The 20,140-nt window shown below is 49.5% G+C and overlaps 1 protein-coding gene across 3 annotated transcripts in view; it reads left to right on the forward strand.

The window, feature by feature from the left end:
• The window catches only part of VEZT (vezatin, adherens junctions transmembrane protein), a 373,255-nt gene that overhangs the window by 326,994 nt on the left and 26,121 nt on the right, over positions 1–20,140 (forward strand). The gene's annotated exons all lie outside the window — the stretch shown is intronic.

Below are 20,140 nucleotides of genomic sequence, written 5' to 3' on the forward strand. Positions count from 1 at the left end.
GTCCCTCCATATCAACGTCCTGGAGCTCCGTGCAGTGTTCTGGGCCCTCAGGTCCTTCCTTCCGTCCCTCAAGGGCAAGGTGGTGAGGATCTTCACCGACAACACCACCACCATGTTTTACATCAGGAAACAGGGCGGAACCAGGTCCCCAGCGCTGTCCAAGGAGGCGCAGGACCTGTGGCATTGGGCCGTCGCCCAAAGGATGTTTCTGGTGCCGTTTCATCTGGCAGGGATAAAAAACACCATCGCCGACTCACTCAGCAGGGAGCTGCGCTCGTGCCACGAGTGGGAACTACGGCAGGATCTAGTGGATCGCCTCTTCCGACGGTGGGGCACACCCCAGATCGACCTGTTCGCGACGGCGACGAACTCCAAGTGCCAGAGGTTCGCCAGCAGGTTTCCCCAGGCGAGGAGCATGGGCGATGCCTTCTCGTTCCCCTGGGAGGGCCTGTTCCTCTACGCGTTCCCTCCTTTGCCACTGCTAATCCGGCTCGTCAACCAGCTCAAGAGGTCACGGTGCAGGATGATCCTCGTCGCACCTGCGTGGCCGAGGCAGATATGGTTCCCGGACCTTCTGGACTTGTCAGCGTCCCCGCCAATCAAGCTGCCGGTGGACGCGGATCTTCTCTCCAGGGAAGGAGGCGCCATCCTCCACCACGACCCGAAATCGCTGAACTTGCAGGCCTGGCTCCTGCAGCGCTAGAGTTTGGAGGATACGACATACCGGCCGACTGCAGAGAGGTTCTTGCAAAGGCCAGGGCGTCCTCGACTCTTAAATGCTACGGACACAAATGGAAGAGGTTCTCTGTCTGGTGCCACGCACAGAAGATTAACCCTCTACGGATTACGGCTCCCCAGGTACTGCCGTACCTGCTGACGCTGGCCAAAGCTGGACTGGCACACGCGTCCATCAAGATTCATCTTGCTGCGATCTCCCGATACACCAGAACCACGGGCCGGACATCCTTGTGGTCTCATCGTCTGGTGAAAGAGTTCATGAAGGGACTGTTCAGATCGTTCCCGCCGGTGAAGGCTCCGGCCCCGGCGTGGGAGCTCAACGTGGTGCTGACCAAGCTCATGGGACCTCCGTTCGAGCCTCTGCACTCGGCCCCGTTGAAGTTTCTGTCGTGGAAAGCAGCGTTTCTTGTGGCCATCACCTCCGCACGACGGGTGGGAGAGATCCAGGCCCTTTCATGCAAGGCCCCGTACTTGACTTTTCACGACACGAGGGTAGTGCTCAGGACGCACCCCTCCTTCATGCCCAAGGTACCGTCGGACTTCCATCTCAACGAACCCTTGGTGTTGCCTGTGTTCTTCCCGTCGCCTTCGTCGCCGGCTGAGAGGACTTTGCACTCGCTGGATGTGGCTAGAGCGCTGAAGTTCTACGTGGACCGCACGAAGTGTTTTCGGAAGACGTCACAACTCTTTGTGAACTTTGGACCTGTCAATCAGGGGAAGGCTCTCTCGAAGGCTTCCATTTCCAGATGGCTCTCCGGCTGTATCATGTACTGTCATCGGTTGGCAAACCGACCGCTGCCTGGCCGTCCGAGAGCCCATTCCACCAGAGCGATCGCAGCTACCACGGCGTTCCTTTCTGGTGTGCCCCTGCTGGACATATGCAGGGCTGCTACGTGGAGGTCGACGCACACCTTCACGAAATTCTACTGCGTCGATCGGGATTCCAGGGAGGAGTCCAGGGTCGGCCAAGCAGTGCTGCGCAACCTGTTCGCCTGAGGTGAGCCTGGTGAGGAGGTAAGATGCTTAATGTTGAGTTGGATGTACTGCTTAATGTTGAGCCTTTGCCACCTCCCGTGGTTGTGCATGTGTGTACTGCTATGTATTCTTTATTCATGAGCATGTGAATCCATGCCAGACCCCATGCTGGAGAAGGAACAAGTTACTTACCTGTAACTGTTGTTCTCCAGCATGGGTCTGGCATGGATTCACATGCGAACCCTCCCGCCTACCCCTCTGCGGCTCTTCACTTGGTCATACTGCCACTTCACGTGCTTCCAAATCTGAAGATGGCTGCCAGAGGCGGTGCTTAGGTAGAGGGCAGTCATTGGCTGTGGTCAGTATGACTCAGAGACCAGTGATTGGATATTACTACGAAAGACAGATCAGAAACGAAACTGATACTGGTTTTTTCTTTACCGAGGATTCCCAGCCTGACGACGGGGAATATTCATGAGCATGTGAATCCATGCCAGACCCATGCTGGAGAACAACAGTTACAGGTAAGTAACTTGTTCCTTTTGTAGCATTCAATGGTACGCCTTGTAGTATCTTTTGAAGAACGAAATGCCGAGTCTAACATGCTGAGATCGGAATCTTTGCCCTCTGGTTGCACACAGATCAGTGCTGTAAGTGCATTTACTTGCTGAGCTATCTCGTTCGGATCTAAAATAGCAGTAACATGAACCTCATACGTGCACACACAAAAACTGCATATTTTGTGCACGACCCCGCTTCACACTATCCAGACACCAGATTCTTGTCTGTTGGATATCTGAGCTGTGCAGTGACGTCACTCAAGGAGTAAAATCCAGCGCCGCGGTCATACCAGGGACTGCTGTGCGCTATATTTAACACCTGCGACATTGGCATGCTTCAGTCGGCCTGCGCTTCGGCTCCTCTGCAGTGACGCTCCAGTGCGCCAAATCTCTCTTTTAATTGGTGAAAGCACGCCCCTCCCCGCCTCATACTCAGGGGAGTGTACATCTGAGTACTGTCCCTTACCTTGTCGCTTCCACCTGCTGTTTTTGGCCAGGCTGCAACAATGGGATTGCAACGGAATGACGTCAGCGGGGCAGCACGCTCATCGAGTGCGCACAACCCTCGCCCGGGTTCTGCAACAGCGACCCCCTGTGGCGTGCATTGTAGTACTAGTACCCAATCCAGGTGTGGTGTGTGACGGAGAGTTGAACACAGACCCTTTCAATTCACGGGAGTGGCCTCATCTGTGGACTGCACCAAACGGGGGCCACGGAATGGAAGACACATGTAACTCGCCGTGTTAATATTATAGCCATCTTTGTGTCCGTCCTAACTGGGTGCAGGGCCGTGTCTGCATAAAGGGGGCTTTCTGCTCCTGATGGCTGCGGAGCCTGCCCTCTCCTGATCGGCCACCTTCCATGTTTCATGTGTACTCTTATTTATAGAGCGCTAGTGGCCACTCATGGCATCAAAGCGCTATGCTTAGGGACCCACAGATTGTGCGTCTAAAACAAGGTGACGCTCCAACCAGGGCGTGGGATGATCGGGTCTGCCACGGCCGTGGACTTCCTTGACACCCCTAATGCTTCACCAAGTCTGGTCCATGGGGTCACCACGGTCCAGGGGGTCAAAAGCTGCTGAGAGATCCATCAACACCAGAAGGCCACCTTCTCCAGCATTGGATCTTTCATGGATTCACATGCTTAGAATATTCCCCGTCGTCAGACTGGGAACCCTCGGTACACTTCTAAAGCCGTTTTTTCCATAAGAAAACTTCAACACTTTTGTGTCCTATCCACGTCGTTTTTGGGCTGCTCACGCATGCCCCAACAGGACGTGGCGGTATAAATGCCCCGCCCCGCGGCTCCCTTCAGATTTTAACCCCTCCAAAGTAGCATGGGGGGATACAGCATGTACATTGCATTCAGGGGAGGCCGGTGGGCGCATGTGAATCCATGAAAGATACCAATGCTGGAGAAATGGAGTTACAGATAAGAAACTATTCCCTTCTCCAGCATTGGATCTTTCATGGATTCACATGCTTAGAATATTCCCCGTCATCAGACTGGGAACCCTCGGTACACTTATAAAGCCGTTTTTCCATAGGAAAACTTCGACACTTTTGTGTCCTATCCACGTTGTTTTTGGGCTGCTCACGCATGCCCCAAGAGGACGTGGCGGTGTAAATGCCCCGCCCCCTGTTAGGGAGAATTCTCTGTATAGGCTAATTTCCCAAACCTAGTGAGTCCCCCAGCAGCTTTGCTGGATTTTTGGGGTTTATTTTTTTCTCCTGCTAAGAGCGAGACTCTTTTTCTCCCACTCTTAGGCAGGATTTGAGAATGTCCTTTGTCTTTGTAATGTGTTTTATGGGCTATGGGGTCTTTTACTCCATAGGGCTTCATGTGTTTTTGGGATGTGTGTTACACAGCACCCTCAATGCAGTAACACGGGGTTGTCATAGTGACCCCCAAACATAGACTCCATACCCTGGGACTGACTACTGTCTCCCAGGTCATGTAAATTCACCATTGACTTTACTAGTCTTGAATTGTGAACAGAACCAGCACAAACCATCATATTGTCGAAGTACTGGTAGGGGTAATTAGATTGCCCCAGGGTCTGTTTTTCGAGGGTGCACTGTGCAGTCCCCCCTCGTCGTGTTTCTGGCTGGTGGCAGTGGTTACCACGCGAAATATTCCACCGGAATATTTCCTATGGGATTTTCCCATTCATTTTAAACGCACCACTTTTTTGGTGCAATGTTAAAGATACCGCCGGGTTATTTATTTAATATTTATTCCCCGGTTGGGTCTTTTTGCCAGGACTCGGTTTTAAAATGGCATTTGTGTTCGCCTCTGTAACTCCAACCCAAGTCGAGCCCTTTGTTCCACTTTTGGCAGGCTTCTGCACAGAAGCCTCCAAAAGTGGTGCCACTCTGTCTGGGTCTACAGGATGTGTGGGAGAGGGGGAATAGGCACCCTGGACTGAGTTGCCTCGGCAACTGAAGTCGCACTTTTGTGTGATTGGCCCAGTGGTGAGCCGCCCGGCTCACCACTTAGCATGTATGAGTGACAGCTAGGACTGGTGAATGGGGGTTGTCTGCATAAAAGCAGGGCTTTGGGGACTGGAACTTCAGAAGTCGCCACAGGACCTAAAGAATCCGAAGAGGGAGAAGCTGAGCCAACCTGCAACTACGACACCACCGGTGGAGCCCTGCTGAACCGACTCGCCACTTCCCAACGACAGAGAAGATCTTCTTCCTGGAGAGTCTTCTTCCTTTGAACTGGTGGGGTTAACCAGTTCGCCCTCTTTTTCACCTTCCTGGATCGTCTCGTGGTCGAATCGCCCGTGCCAAGCACCCCGGCGGCCGGATAGCCACGCTTCACCACTACTGCGAATAAAAGGGTAGTACCTTTTAACCGGGAAACTCAGCGGCTGGTTTCTTCCCTGGCAGTGCAACAACCTCCAGCTTTCCTCCACGTCGAGATCTTCTCTTCCCCTGGACGAAGCACCACTTGCACCCACTGTCCCCGCTGGAGCTTTCTCACCATTTCAGGTACTGTGTCCCGCCTGGCTGGTCTCCCTTGCAACAGACTGTTCAAGGTGTCCCGTAAATCCTTGACTCTCTATCCTGGGGTGACCTGGGACCTGTTAACTAACTTTTCTGAATTGATCCAACTCCTTTTTGAACTATCTGCAAAGACTTTTAAAGTGTACTTCAACTGTGTGATCTTGGGCACATTCCGCCTTGCTCTCTCCAAGAGTGGGCCTGGCCTATGAACTTTCTTTCTCTACAGTAGACTCTGCCTTTCTTGACTTTATGTGGTTCTTTTAAAAGTGTTGGTATTGTGTGCTTTCCTAATTCTGCCTTTTCCCTCCCTTTTAAAAGAATTATTGGAGTGCCATCTTGGTTAAGCGCTCACCTCTGTATTCATAATAAGTGGTGTTCTTTTCCTAAGACTTGTCGAATAATTAATCAGGGAGGTGTATATATTTCTAGTGACTGTGTTTGAACTTGCTTGACATATTAGTGCCAGTGTATTTTTACAAGTGTGTTTTTAAATAAATAATTATATACTTTTATACCCAAGCACTGGTCAGTGTTTGCTTGTGCTACTGTATTTGTGTACCTAATGTGTATACTCTATATACTGCCTAACTCTTCTTGAGAGAAGTCTGACTGCTTAGCCACAGCTACCAGGTAAATCTGGGTGGTGCAGACTGCTACCAATTGGGTTTATTGCCAACACCTGTAGTCTTAAACTTTTTGCAGTGGTCCCTAAGGGAACTGCACAGGTTTCTGCCTAACACCCCCGCGGCTCCCTTCAGATTTCAACCGTCTTCCAAAGTAGTGGGATCACCTCGCGTCATCTATTATTTTGTCAAGGTTGTTCATTGGGGTTTTTTCCTGATGTCTGGAAAAGCTCTGTTCCGCCCATGCGCTAACTGCATATATTGTCTACACCCTCACCACTCGGCAGCCAAGTGCGACATATGTAAGGGCTTCTCCCAAAAGACTCTTAAAGACCGGAGTCGGCGGTTGGTGGCCTGGTTGAGCGATGGAGCGGGTGCGTATCCGCCTTCGGAGGTAGGCTCCACGCGCAGCGTGGCCTCGGCATCAAAATCCTCAGGGGCCCCCCGCCGTTCGGCATCGGCTGAACCCCCGGTGAAGAAACCACGCCCTGCGGAGAAGGGGTCTTCAGGAAATCATTCCACAAGGAAATCTTCACTGAAGAAAACCTCATCGTCATCGTCGAAAAAGGAAAAGTCGAGATCCTCCTCAGGTGATCACCATAGATCATCCTCTAGTCGAGAGTCTGAGAAGCACAGGTCAAGTTCAAAAAAGGTGGTAACGCTTCAGGGAGCTGCTCAGGTAACACCGTCGTCGACGGCAGGGCGATTGTCGACTCCCGCACTACCAATGACGCAGTTGGCTTCGTCTATTGTTATGCCGCAGGTGGTGGCTACGACGACGGCTGGCCCAACTTTAGCCTCGTCGACGGAGATCCCGCAGGAGGCCTGGCGACCGGAGGTATTCGACCCGGTTTTACCAGAATCCTTGCTGCAACTGGAGGTGGCCTTGTCTGTGTCCTCGGTGGACGAGGAGTGTGAGAGGATAGCTGGGCCTGCAGAGCTGGGGTTACAGGGGGTTAGCAAGCTGACTCTTTTCAGCGGGACTGATATCCCAGTTACAACCCCTCTTCTTAACCCGCAGTCTGGAAGTTCTATCCACGTTGCAGACCTTGTTAAAGAAATTGGACGAAAAATTGCCTCAAGTGGCAGCTCCGACCATATCGACCGTCGACGAACCTGGCCCTTCCCGTCGGCCAACTCTGACGATGTCGACGACTGTACCGGCACGTGAGGACCTCACAGGTGCACGCTCGGAGGAAGGAGAGCTTCTGGACTCAGACTCAGACAGAAGGTCCTTATCGGATGTTTCATTATCCTCCTCTAGGGATCCAACCTGGGAGTCGGAGGCAGAATTCGAAGCCCCAAGGAGCCCAGCTCAGCCATCTCCCCCGGACGACATTGAGTCGTTCCATGCCATGATGAGCAAAGCGTGTACCGAATTCGGATTGGCCCAAAAGGAAGAGAAAAAAGACTGTTTTCTATTCGACCACATGGGAAAGAGAAGGAGGTCGGTGTTCTCAGTACCCATCCTGGATCATGTGTGGCAGGAGGGTCTACAGACGATGCATCATCCTTTCTCGGAGCCCGCAATTAAAGGTAGGCTAGAGAAGAAATTTAAGGCTCCAGAATCCACCCCCAAATGTCTGTCCTCCCAACCAGCCCCAGAGTCGGTGGTGTCAGCGGCTGCAGCGAGAAAAGCAAGGTCCCAGCACAAATGCACGACTCCTCCGGAGAACGAGGCCAGGAGACAAGATGCCTTTCGAAAGAAGGTGTTGTCGGTTGGTGCAACGACTGTGAAGGCGGCCAACTCTCTGGCTATAATGGCCAGGTATGATAGAGAGATGTGGCACCGGTTGGCACCCATACTAGAACATCTCCCAGAAGAACACAGGAAAGCGGCGATGTTACTCGTCCGAGAGGGTGAATAGGCCTCAAATCATTCTATAAATGGACCTTGCAGAATCAGGATTTAAGCAAGCAGGATTTAAGCAAGTCAACAGCGGGATGGTTCTACGGAGACAAGCGTGGCTTAAATGCACCAACTTTGGACCTGAGGTGCAATACAAGGGGCTGGATATGCCCTTTGAGGGAGACCTTCGGTTCGGCGAAAAGGTGGGACTCTGACACAGCGCGTTCTTTGGGTGCCCTCCAGAGTGGAAGGAATTTTCGTTCTTTTCGCCCCTTTAGGGGAGCATCAGGGAACTCCCGATTCTCAACATCAAGGGACAGGTCTTTCAATAGGCCGGCGTCGTCCTCGCAGGGTTACAGACGGGCTTCTCAAGCCACGAAACGACACAGAGACTACCAGACCTCCAGGAAAAAGACGGGCTACTCGTCGTTGAGAGATAAGCAGGCCAAAGACCAGCAATGACGGGCGTCAGAACGTCCTGGGAGGCAGGGTATCACATTGTGTCGACGAATGGGAGCAAATAACCACGGATCAGTGGGTGCTGGAAACTGTAAGGTTTTGGCATTCCCTGCAATTCAAAAGCAACCCTCCACATGTTCCACCAGCGTTTTTGGCTCAACCCCACCTGAGCCTGTTGCAACAGGAGGTGGTGCTTACGCTACAAAAAGGGGCTATAGAATTGGTTCCTGCATCGCAGAGGGGTCAAGGGGTTTATTCCCGATACTTCGTAGTAAAAAAGGCAAACGGAAAATGGCGTCCCATTCTCGACCTTCGCGACCTCAACAAAATGTTGAAAAGCCTAAAATTCAAGATGCTCACACTCCAGGAAGTGATCCGGGTCTGTCCAAGAAGGGGATTTTCTAGCATCGCTGGACCTTCAAAACACGTGTTTCCACATACCAATGTGTCGGCGACACAAAAAGTTCCTAAGGTTTGTGGTAGGACGGACTCACTACCAGTTCACAGTGCTTCCTTTTGGACTAAAATCCTCTCCCAGGACGTTCACGAAATGTTTAGCTCCAGTTGCAGCATGGTTGAGAAAGCAAGGCCATCACGTGTACCCGTATCTCGACGACTGGTTGGTAAGGGGATCCTCCCCTATGGCAACTCAAACAAGTCTGCAAGCCACCATGCAACTTTTACGACGGCTGGGATTTGCAGTAAACTTCGAGAAGTCTTCGTTGACTCCGTCGAGAAGCTTAGTGTTCTTGGGAGCGCAGTTCGAAACCCAGTCAGGTTTGGTGAGGCCATTCGTCGGCAGAATCCACAGACTCAATCAGCTAGCAAGTCAGTGGAGGATCAATACCAGAGTATCAGTGAGGAAATATATGTCGATACTGGGCGCTATGGCTTCGTGCATTCCTCTGGTGAACAACTGCCGCCTTTTCATGAGGCCAATTCAGGAGTTCCTGGCGGACCGGCTGACCCAGACCCAAGGACTCTGGTCGGACAAACTGGTCATCGACGACAACGAGCTCCTACGAGCTCTTCGATGGTGGCAGAGCTTTCAGGACCTATCCAGGGGGGGTACCCCTGCAGGAACCGGAATTTCGCATGACCATAGTGACGGACGCGTCGCTGACGGGATGGGGAACACATATGGGCACTCTCCAGACGCATGGTCGATGGTCTCCAAGGGAGTCGCTCCTGCACATCAACGTTCTGGAGTTGAGGGCAGTGCGCTGGGCCCTGAAATCTTTCCTACCACACATAAAGGGCTCGGTAGTGAGAATATTGACAGACAACACGACAGCAATGTTTTACTTGAGAAAACAAGGAGGCACGCGGTCCAGAACCCTTTCCACCGAGGCTCAGAAAGTATGGCGATGGGCTCTGAAGCACGATATAACCATCGTAGCTCACCATCTCCCTGGAGTACGGAACGAGCAAACGGACTTCCTCAGCAGGAAAATGGACCAAATACACGAATGGGAGATAGACAGTCTTCAGTTATCGAAGATCTTCAAGAAGTGCGGGCAACCTCCTCTGGATCTCTTTGCAACAAAGGAGAACAAGAAGTGCGAACTGTACGCCAGCAGGTGGCCACAAGTTTCTCTACGCCTTCCCCCCCTTTTCCTCTTATACGGAGAACCCTGCAATGGATTTGCAGATACAGGTGTCGAGTCATCCTAGTGGCTCCGTACTGGCCGAGGCAGGCGTGGTTTTCTGACCTGCTTCAACTGTCAATAGAGCAGCCGGTAACATTTCGGAAAGCCCCGAACCTCCTGTCCCGGGACAAAGGGACAGTGTGGCATCACGACCCGGACAGTCTCAATCTCACAGCTTGGCTCCTGACTTTTCGGAGTTTGGTACCCTGAGTATTTTGTCGGATTGTCGGAGAATCCTGCAGGCCGCACGGGCCCCCTCCACGAACACGTCGTATGCATGCAAGTGGAGGAGATTCTGTGGGTGGTGTCAAAGTCAGCCGGGATTGCACTCCTTGAATATAACTCCGGAACAACTTCTCCCATATCTGCTGCATTTGGCGGAGAGCGGATTGTCTTTTTCGTCGATAAAGGTACACCTGGCGGCCATCTCAAGTTTCATGAGGAAAAGGCAGTCGTCTCCCTTGTTTAGTGATAGGCTGATAAAACACTTCATGAGGGGTCTATTCCGTACATTCCCGCTGATTAAGCGCTTTCCACCGACATGGAGTCTTAACTTGGTGTTAGCGGGGCTAATGAAAGCTCCCTTTGAACCGATGGCTTCCTCGTCTATGAAGTTCTTTTCGTGGAAGTTGGCTTTTCTAATAGCTATTACGTCAGCTCGACGGCTCTCAGAGATACAAGCATTGGTCATAGATCCGCCGTACTTGAGGTTCTTTAAGGACAAAGTGGTGCTGTCGACTAATCCTCATTTTATTCCAAAAGTTCCTACTGTTTATCATAAACATTCGTCAATTGTTCTACCCACCTTTTTCGCAACTCCTTCATTGGCTGCGGAAAAGGCCCTCCATACTTTGGACGTGCAGAGAGCTTTGAAATTCTACCTTCATCGGTCTCAGCAAATCAGGACTACGCAACAACTGTTTGTGGCTTATGGTCCGTCGACGAGAGGAAAGGCCATCTCAAAACAAGGACTAGCTAGATGGGTCTTGTCGACGATTGCTTTTTGTCACTCCAAGGTGGGAAAACCGCTAGAAGGTCGCCCGAGAGCTCATTCCACGAGATCAACTTCGTCCTCGGCGGCACGCTGACAGACATTTGCCAAGCGGCGTCCTGGTCGGTGCCACACACGTTTACCCGCCATTACTGCCTTGAACGGCAACATGCGGATGATGTGCCGATGGGAAGAGCAGTCTTGTTTCAGTGAGGTAAGCCCTGTCCAGGGGAAATGACTATATATATATATTTCTGAGGCTTGTGGAATCTGCTTAGATCACATGCTGTGCATAGGCCGACATCTAGTGGAAGCTGCGGAGTATTACAGTTTGTTTTTCGAAACTCGAAAATGGGCGTCGACACAGGCGTGCCAGTAATACTATCCCTAGTGTGACGTCCACTGTACCCAAGATCCCTCACGCGTCTGGGATCCTCAGATTGTTTTTTTCCGCCATACTGGTCGGAAGCATCTTGCGGAGTCCCCTGGCCTTAGCCATACTTTTGCTAATTATTGCAATTTACAATTATTTATTGACATCCTTCCCCACCCCCACCCCAACGTCGACCATCGACACTCGACGACGGCTGGAGAAGACATCGACCGTCGGCTGCTGCACGACGGATCTGGGCCTCGGAAGGCCGCTGGCCTCGGCCCGGGCCTAGTAGGCCGCTGGCCTCGGCCCTGCAAGTAGGGAGAGTGGGGGGTGGTACATACTCTTCACTCTTGGTATATAGGTACACCTTATATATTTCCTACACTTACCAGCCCGCTGCCTCAAGGTGCGTATGGAGGGTACCCCTTTCCAATTCTGCCCCAAGTGCAACCGCAAATACCCTTGGGTCGACAGGCACGCCACGTGCAATCTCTGCTTGCCGAGGGACCACCCCGAAGCGAACTGCAGAGCGTGTAGTAGGTTTAAACCTAAAACACTTAAGGACCGTTCGACAAAGCGTTGGGCCCACCACGCCAGGCAGGCAGCCATGGCAGCGGAGGGCGCCTTCAGCGATGGCAGCGACGCCGTACTTTCGGACGGCGAGGGCATTACGGCGTCGAAAGACTGCCGAGCGCAGGTCCCCGACCTCGGAAGGTTGTCCGGCAGGGCGGCTATGGGGAAGACCCCCGGTGACGCAAGCGCTACACCTACACCTACACACACTAAGCACACTAAGTCCAACCGAACCTCGACGACGTCGACTTCTCGGAAAGAGGCACGGATAGAACGGTCCGACTCGGTGTCCTCTGGGCGCTCTCGATCGAGATCGCCTCATGACGCAAGGCAATCATCCACTCTTGCCAAGAGTGCCTCGCTCCCTAGATTAACGGAAGTTCGATCGTCGGAAGACGAAGACGACTTCCACCCCCAGGCCGCGCTCCAAGAGACCGAGACCGAGAGCGCAGTTAACACCAGCGAGGCCCCACGCTCGAAACAAGATAACTCTCCCGACCCTCGGCGCCAGGCGTCGAAAGTCTCTGGGGCCTCTAAGGGGCAGGGAAAACATTTTTCCACGCACGGGGAGGGAGGGAAACAGCGGAAAGTTCAGCCTTCCACTCCTGTAAGACCATCCTTCCACCCCAAGCAGACAGATAAACATAAATCTACTGGGACATCAACATCCAGCAAGGGTACCCTTGATAAGTCCTCTAAGTTGCCTACTAAAGTCATACCCTGTTCCAAAGAATGGTCCAGTGAGGACATAGACAGGGTCATGTCAAGGATGTCTTCCTTAGCGGATTTTTATGACAAAAACCCAGAACATTTCCTTTCGTATGACCCTCAAGGGGCCACACCCTCAGGCTCCTCTGATCCTATCCCCCTAAGTAAAAAGGCCCGGGTCGAAAGACCTGACCCCTTCGAGGTGCAGCCTTACTCTACTCCATACTCTACTCCACACCCCAGATACCAAGGACAACCTTTCCCTGAAGGGGACCAGGAGTTTTCAATTATGGAGGAACGAACCGGGTCTGAATACTATGCGGAGGATGAGGACCTGGAGGAGGTAGAAGATGAGCAGGAAATTTACAGAGTAGATTCCCCGGTAGAGAGCGAAGCCCCAGTTACCGACTCGCCAGTTGATAACCAACCCCTCCTTAATGAAGTTCTTGCTCGCGCAGCAGAACATTTTCACATCGACACCCACGGTGTACAGGAGGAAAGGGACTTCGCAGAAGAGTTGGTGGGAGAGAGGAGGCCGGTCGCTCAGACCATCCCTATCCTTAAATCCATCCAACGAAGAATAGATCCATCCCTGGTGAATCCTAACCTCACCAGAGCCGTCAACCCCAGAGTCGAAAAACTTTTTCGGGCAGCCCAGTCTGACCCTCTTTATATAAGAGGTCATCTTAAACCAGACTCCCTAGTGGTTACCAACACTCGGAAGAGGGCTGGGACACCCTTATCGTCGTCAGAAGCTCCTCCCGACAAGGAGAGCAAAAGACTGTACGGGTTTGGCAGGAAGGTAGCCTCAACATCCGCCTACCAAGCAAGGATTGCAAACTCCACCACCCTGTTGGCAAGTTACAACTGCCATCAATGGGAAGAGGTCGCGGCGCTCATAGCCTCTGCTCCTGAACCGTTAAAGGGCCAGTTGGCTCGGATCTCGGCAGAAGGGAGAGCCGTGTCTGGTTGCATATTAAAAGCAACTTTCGACGCTGCAGACAACGCAGGAAGATTGATAGCAGAAGGTACTGTTATCAAGAGACATGCGTGGTTACGGCAGTCGGGGTTCAAAACAGAAACACAGGCTTCATTAATAGACAAGCCGGTGGAACCAGATCTATTGTTTGGGAAAGCGGTCGAAGACGCACTTAAGAATGCCAAGGACGAGTACGAGACTCTCAAATCCCTTGGCCAGCTTACCAACAAACCCCCGAACCAGAGGGGGAACAGTAATTTTCGTCGCCCACGCGGCCAAAATTCACAAAGAGGCAACTATGCCCAAGGACAGGGTACACAATGGAACAACAACCAGCAGTCTACCCAAAGTTACAGCAAGGGTAACAAGAGAGGTCGTGGAAGAGGCAGAGGCAGCCCCAACAAGGGAGGTGGCATGCCTCCGCCAAAGCAGTGACGCTCAGTTCAGGGTCCCTTCTCACACAACCCCAGTAGGGGGACGCATTTCCAACTTCACCCAGGCTTGGGAAGGGATCACCTCAGACAGATGGGTGCTGTCAACAGTGTCCACAGGATATTGTATAGAATTACTGCACCGTCCCCGGAACCACCCTCCACGACAAAGAATACACTCCTTAGAACATCAGAAGATCCTTCTCGAGGAGATCGCCATTCTGCTAGAAAAGGACGCGATAGAACTCGTCCCAGGACACCAGGTAAACAAGGGTATCTATTCAACTTACTTCCTTGTGCCAAAGAAAGATTTGACAATGCGCCCAGTATTGGACCTACGGCCTGCCAACAAGTATGTCAAGCCCAAAAAATTCCGTATGACCACGCTACAAGAGGTAATCCCCCTCCTAAAAAAGGGGGACTACATGGCAACCTTGGATATGAAAGATGCTTATTTTCATATTTCCATGCTCCCGGCGCACAAAAAATACTTGCGCTTCAAAGTGGACAGTCGCCACTACCAATTCAAGGTACTGCCCTTCGGGATAGCTTCAGCACCAAGGGTATTCACCAAGGTACTGGCGGTGGCAGCTGCACACCTACGCAGGGAGGCAATCCCAGTGTACCCTTATCTGGACGACTGGCTCATAACGGGGGAAACCCCAAGAATTTGCAGGTCAAACATTCAGAGGACTATCGACCTCCTCCACGAGTTAGGCTCCTCTATCAACGAGAAGAAGTCAAGTCTGGTGCCAAGCACCTCAAAACAGTTCCTAGGAGCACTCCTAGATACTCAGAAAGGGTTGACCTTCCCCTCGGAAGAGAGAATTCGGAATATACTACTGCAAATTCCACATAATCAGTCAGGTCAACAAATAACGGTACGCAAAGCAATGCGGTTACTGGGCATGATGGCGTCATGCATTTACCTGGTCCCCCACGCGCGTCTGCGCATGCGTCCCATGCAGGAATGGTTGGCGAAACAGTGGTCTCAGGCAAGTGGTCAGTGCGACGATCTAGTGGTCGTTTCGCCAACACTCGTACAGAGCTTACACTGGTGGACAAAAGAGAATCTCGCAAGGGGAAAACCCTTTTACGATCCCGAAGTACAAGCAGTGGTAACTACAGATGCTTGCCTGACTGGGTGGGGAGCTCACCATCTCCACCACACAGCTCAGGGTCTCTGGTCTCACTCAGTAGCCAAGAACCACATCAACCTGCTAGAGCTTCTGGCAGTATTCCGAGCGCTTCGGGCGTTCGAGCCCCATCTACTAAACTTGTCGGTGCAGATCCGGACGGACAGCACGACAGCCATGTTCTATCTGAACAAACAAGGAGGGACTCGTTCGCCAAATCTGTCCAAGCTTGCCCAGAAAATCTGGATATGGGCACTCAGACGGAACATCTTCCTATCAGCACAACATGTTCCAGGGGAGCTCAATTCCCTAGCGGATGCCCTAAGCAGAGACTCCCTCCCAGAAGAACACGAATGGGTCCTTCACAGAGAGATCGTAGAAGATCTCTTCTCTCAGTGGGGTTTCCCCACTATAGACCTATTCGCCACAAGCGAAAACAAACAATGCCCAGGATTTGCATCCAGGTTCCCCCAGCCAGACTCCCAAGGGAACGCCCTGTGGATGAACTGGTCAGGGATGTTTGCGTACGCTTTTCCACCAACTCCTCTCATCAGGAAGGTGGTGTACAAGATGAACAAGGAATCGATGACGCTCATCCTAGTTGCTCCCATGTGGGCGAGACAACCATGGTTTCCACACCTACGCAGGATGGCGCTGTGCGAGCCCATCAAACTCCCAGCCTGGTACAACCTACTGTCCCAGCAACAAGGTCTAACAGTGCACCAGGAACCCAACTCAATGAACCTGGCAGCATGGCTCCTGAGGTCATAGAGTTTGGGCATCTCAATTTACCACAGAGGTGTATGGACATCCTAAAAGAATCCAGGAAACCAAACACAAGGCACTGTTACTTTGACAAGTGGAAGAGATTCGTTATTTGGTGCCAGAATAAACAAATCAACCCAGTTGATTGCACTCCTTCCAACGTGGTAACATACATGCTCCACCTGCTGGACGCAGGTTTGGTTTTTAACTCTCTGAAAGTACACCTGGCAGCCCTCTCGGCTTACACCACATCCCATAACAAAGTATTGTGGTGGAAAGTACCAGTAGTTAAAGCCTTCATGGAAGGAGTAAAGAGACTTCACCCTCCTATTTCGAACCCACCGCCAGGATGGGACCTCAATGTGGTGCTAGCTAAGCTCATGGGCCCCCCTTTCGAACCCATGCATAAAAGTAGTCTCAAACACCTGACTTATAAAACGGCCTTCTTAGTAGCCATTACCTCCATAAGAAGGGTCAGTGAAATTCAGGCTCTGTCAGTGCAGGATCCTTTCTTTATTATCCACAAAGACAAACTGGTTTTACGCACACACCCTAGGTTCTCACCTAAATTTATATCTAAATTCCATGTAAACCAGTCCATAGAGCTTCCGGCTTTCTTCCAGAACCCGCAAAGCTCGGCTGAGGTGAAACTACACACCCTTGATGTGCGTAGGGCGGTCCTCTACTATGTAAATAAGACCAGACCGCTAAGAAAAACAGATCAACTGTTTGTCTCCGTAGCTACAGGCAGAGAGGGGGATCGCGTCTCTAAAGGCGCGATCTCGAAGTGGATTATCAACTGTATACAGCTGTGTTACTCTCTTTCTGGAAAAACTCTGCCTTTTACGCCAAGGGCCCATTCTACTAGAGGCATTGGTGCCACTCTGGCTTTCATTGCAAATGTGCCCCTCGACACCATTTGCAAAGCAGCTACTTGGAGCCCTATTCACACTTTTACTCAGCATTACTGCATGGACACTCATTCCAAGACAGATACACAAGTGGGACAAGCGGTTCTAAGACACCTGTTTGCTCATGACCCTTCTCACATCCCACCTCCTTCTTCGGGTACTGCTCGCTAATCTATGCACAGCATGTGATCTAAGCAGATTCCACAAGCCTCAGAAGGGATACATTACTCACCGTAATCGTATTTCTGATGCTTGTATCTGCTTATATTCACATGCGACCCACCCTTCCTCCCCTCCGAGAGAAGGCGCATGATTGCTTGTAGTCTTACCTTTATGTCTATCTGCTTGGATTATCTGTACTCACGCTACTCCTCATGCTTCCTCATGTCAGAAAAAATACAATCTGAGGATCCCAGACGCGTGAGGGATCTTGGGTACAGTGGACGTCACACTAGGGATAGTATTACTGGCACGCCTGTGTCGACGCCCATTTTCGAGTTTCGAAAAACAAACTGTAATACTCCGCAGCTTCCACTAGATGTCGGCCTATGCACAGCATGTGAATCTAAGCAGATACAAGCATCAGAAATACGATTACGGTGAGTAATGTATCCCATATATATCTATCGCAATGAGACAAGGGGGAGAAAAACCGCACTCCAAGCATGAGATCTGTGAGTCCCAGAAAAAAAAGTGACAAACTCGAAGCAAAAACGAGTTTAATAAATGGTAAAAAAAAGTAGGCAAAACAACACAGGACCTGAACGACACGTTTCGCGCTTCTCCGAGCGCTTGTTCACGTTAGGTTATATTGATGTTTATATATCTGTAGATATTTGTAAAGATATGTAGATATATACTTGTACCTAAGCGCATATAGTGATTATGATGGTTACTGTTGTGGTCGTTCTGTGAACTGGCCGGTTTTATTTATATATATATATATATATATATATATATATATATATATATATATATATATATATGTGTGTGTATATATATGTGTGTATATATATATATATATATATATATATATATATATATATATGTATACATATTGGTATAGAAAGTGTGCTCATAATAATGTTGGTTGCATTCACACCGCCATATCAGAGTTACTGCTGTGCAATCTATTCTAAGCATGTGAATCCATGAAAGATCCAATGCTGGAGAAGGGAATAGTTTCTTACCTGTAACTCCATTTCTCCAGCATTGGTATCTTTCATGGATTCACATGCACCCGCCGGCCTCCCCTGAATGCAATGTACATGCTGTATCCCCCCATGCTACTTTGGAGGGGTTAAAATCTGAAGGGAGCCGCGGGGCGGGGCATTTATACCGCCACGTCCTGTTGGGGCATGCGTGAGCAGCCCAAAAACGACATGGATAGGACACAAAAGTGTTGAAGTTTTCCTATGGAAAAACGGCTTTATAAGTGTACCGAGGGTTCTCAGTCTGACGACGGGGAATATTCTAAGCATGTGAATCCATGAAAGATACCAATGCTAGAGAAATGGAGTTACAGGTAAGAAACTATTCCCTTCACCATCACCCAAGCTCTGCCGCAGGCTTCTTCACATCCGGGGGGAGGGGCTGCCTGTGCAAGGCCTGAAACCCCGATTTCTGATGTTTTTTGAGAAAGGTTTGGAGCTGCTCAGATGTGACCACGTCCAAAGTCTGCAGGTGGGGGTTTCGGGGGCATTGGGGACTGCTCTATAATTCACAACTCTAAAGACTGATTTTTGACCCAACGACTAGACCCACGTATGTTTTAATAGCTTTGCAAGAAGAAATAATTCTGAAACATGGGGCGCCAGGCACTCAAAATAATCCTCAAACAGGTCCACGCTAAGACATTGCAGTCCATGTTTGTGCCGCCCTTAAAAAGCACTGGAAAAGCAGACGGATTTGGGGATCACAAACTCAGTTTTTGTTGTTTCTGAAACCTGCCTTTTTTGCGCTACTTTTCTATGGTGAGAAAATTGGTTAAACAATAAATATTCTTTTGTGCCAAAGAGTAAGCATGAAAGTTTGAGGGCATGTAGTTTTGAAGGAAAACATTTGGGGGAGGTTGGGGAGACCTGGAAGGTAAAAGCCCAATTAGGGTTCTCCCACAATTAAACAAATAAATAAAATAAATAAAAAATAAAAAAAGCAAGTCGCTATAAATTACTTTTAGGTATTCTATCATATGGAACTAAAATAATCCCCAAAAAAGTTTTAATATTTGTACGGTTCCAAAACAATCTAATTACTGCTATTGTGATTATCCATTTCATAAACATCCACATATTCTAATACATATTTCTCAATTGATACCGTAACAAAGAACCACTTTAAAACAACCCAAAAACCAATCCTATTTCATCCAATTTCAAATGCCAAACACAATTCAAATTTCACCACTTGAATATCATCAAAAATCCCACTGCTTTCCAATAAATATCTTATAAAGCATAGAAAATCTTGTGCTAATATTCATATCTTTTTTTAAAAATTATTTAAGATCTGTTTATTTGGTCATGAAAAAATACATGACCTTTCAACAATTTATCAAAGAAAAATAAATTACAAATTTACATAATTTCTTTTAAACAGTTTGAAATACAAAGGAAAAACCAAGCGATTAAAACAGAATCAATAATTTCATCTCTCATAAAAACAATATACATATAAAAAAACATTATATCTTTACTCTTTATAAGTTATCAATTCCAATTCAATTGTACCTGCTTCATTATGTGTAGTTAGCCCATTTTGACAAGCAGTAACAGTTATAACATCAAAGTTTTATTTTTTAGGAGGTATAGCCAATCACTCATAATATCTTAAACTATAAAATAAGACTAGACCTGCATAATTTACAATTTGTTTGCTTTTTGTTTTTGCTTCAGGCCTAATTGATATAACAAATTAAGTGTGGCATCTCTTACCCCTTTTCTGGTAGTATGAAATAACAATAACCATAGAAATTCACTACTCAATATAGATTGATCTTCGAACAGGCGTTTTAAATGTAAAGATCTTTGTTCACTTGTCATGGGACATTCTGTACATAAATGTTTGTGTTTCGTAGGCCGTATGACAAAATCGACATTGAGCATCTTCCAGAAGAATCAATCTTCTTCTGCTCGCTACCTCTCGTGTATCCCATAGATTGAGTCTGAAGCGCAGGTAGTCATCACAGAGATTTGCATTTGATAATCTTTCTAAATAGCTTTCAACAATGCCATGGTGTTTCGTTTAAATGGGTTATTGGAGAAATTTTTGTAATCATCACACGCCGCTCTAGTTTTAATCCAATCATATTCCCATAATTTCACTTTTGCTTTATTGGGGTTTTCTGCCAACATTTTTACCGAGATGTCTGCCTCCTCAAGGACCTTCTGCGTTTGCAAACGCC

Source organism: Ambystoma mexicanum, chromosome 12 (assembly GCF_040938575.1).
Source record: "Ambystoma mexicanum isolate Mex_15411 chromosome 12, UKY_AmexF1_1, whole genome shotgun sequence".
NCBI classification, from domain to species: domain Eukaryota; kingdom Metazoa; phylum Chordata; class Amphibia; order Caudata; family Ambystomatidae; genus Ambystoma; species Ambystoma mexicanum.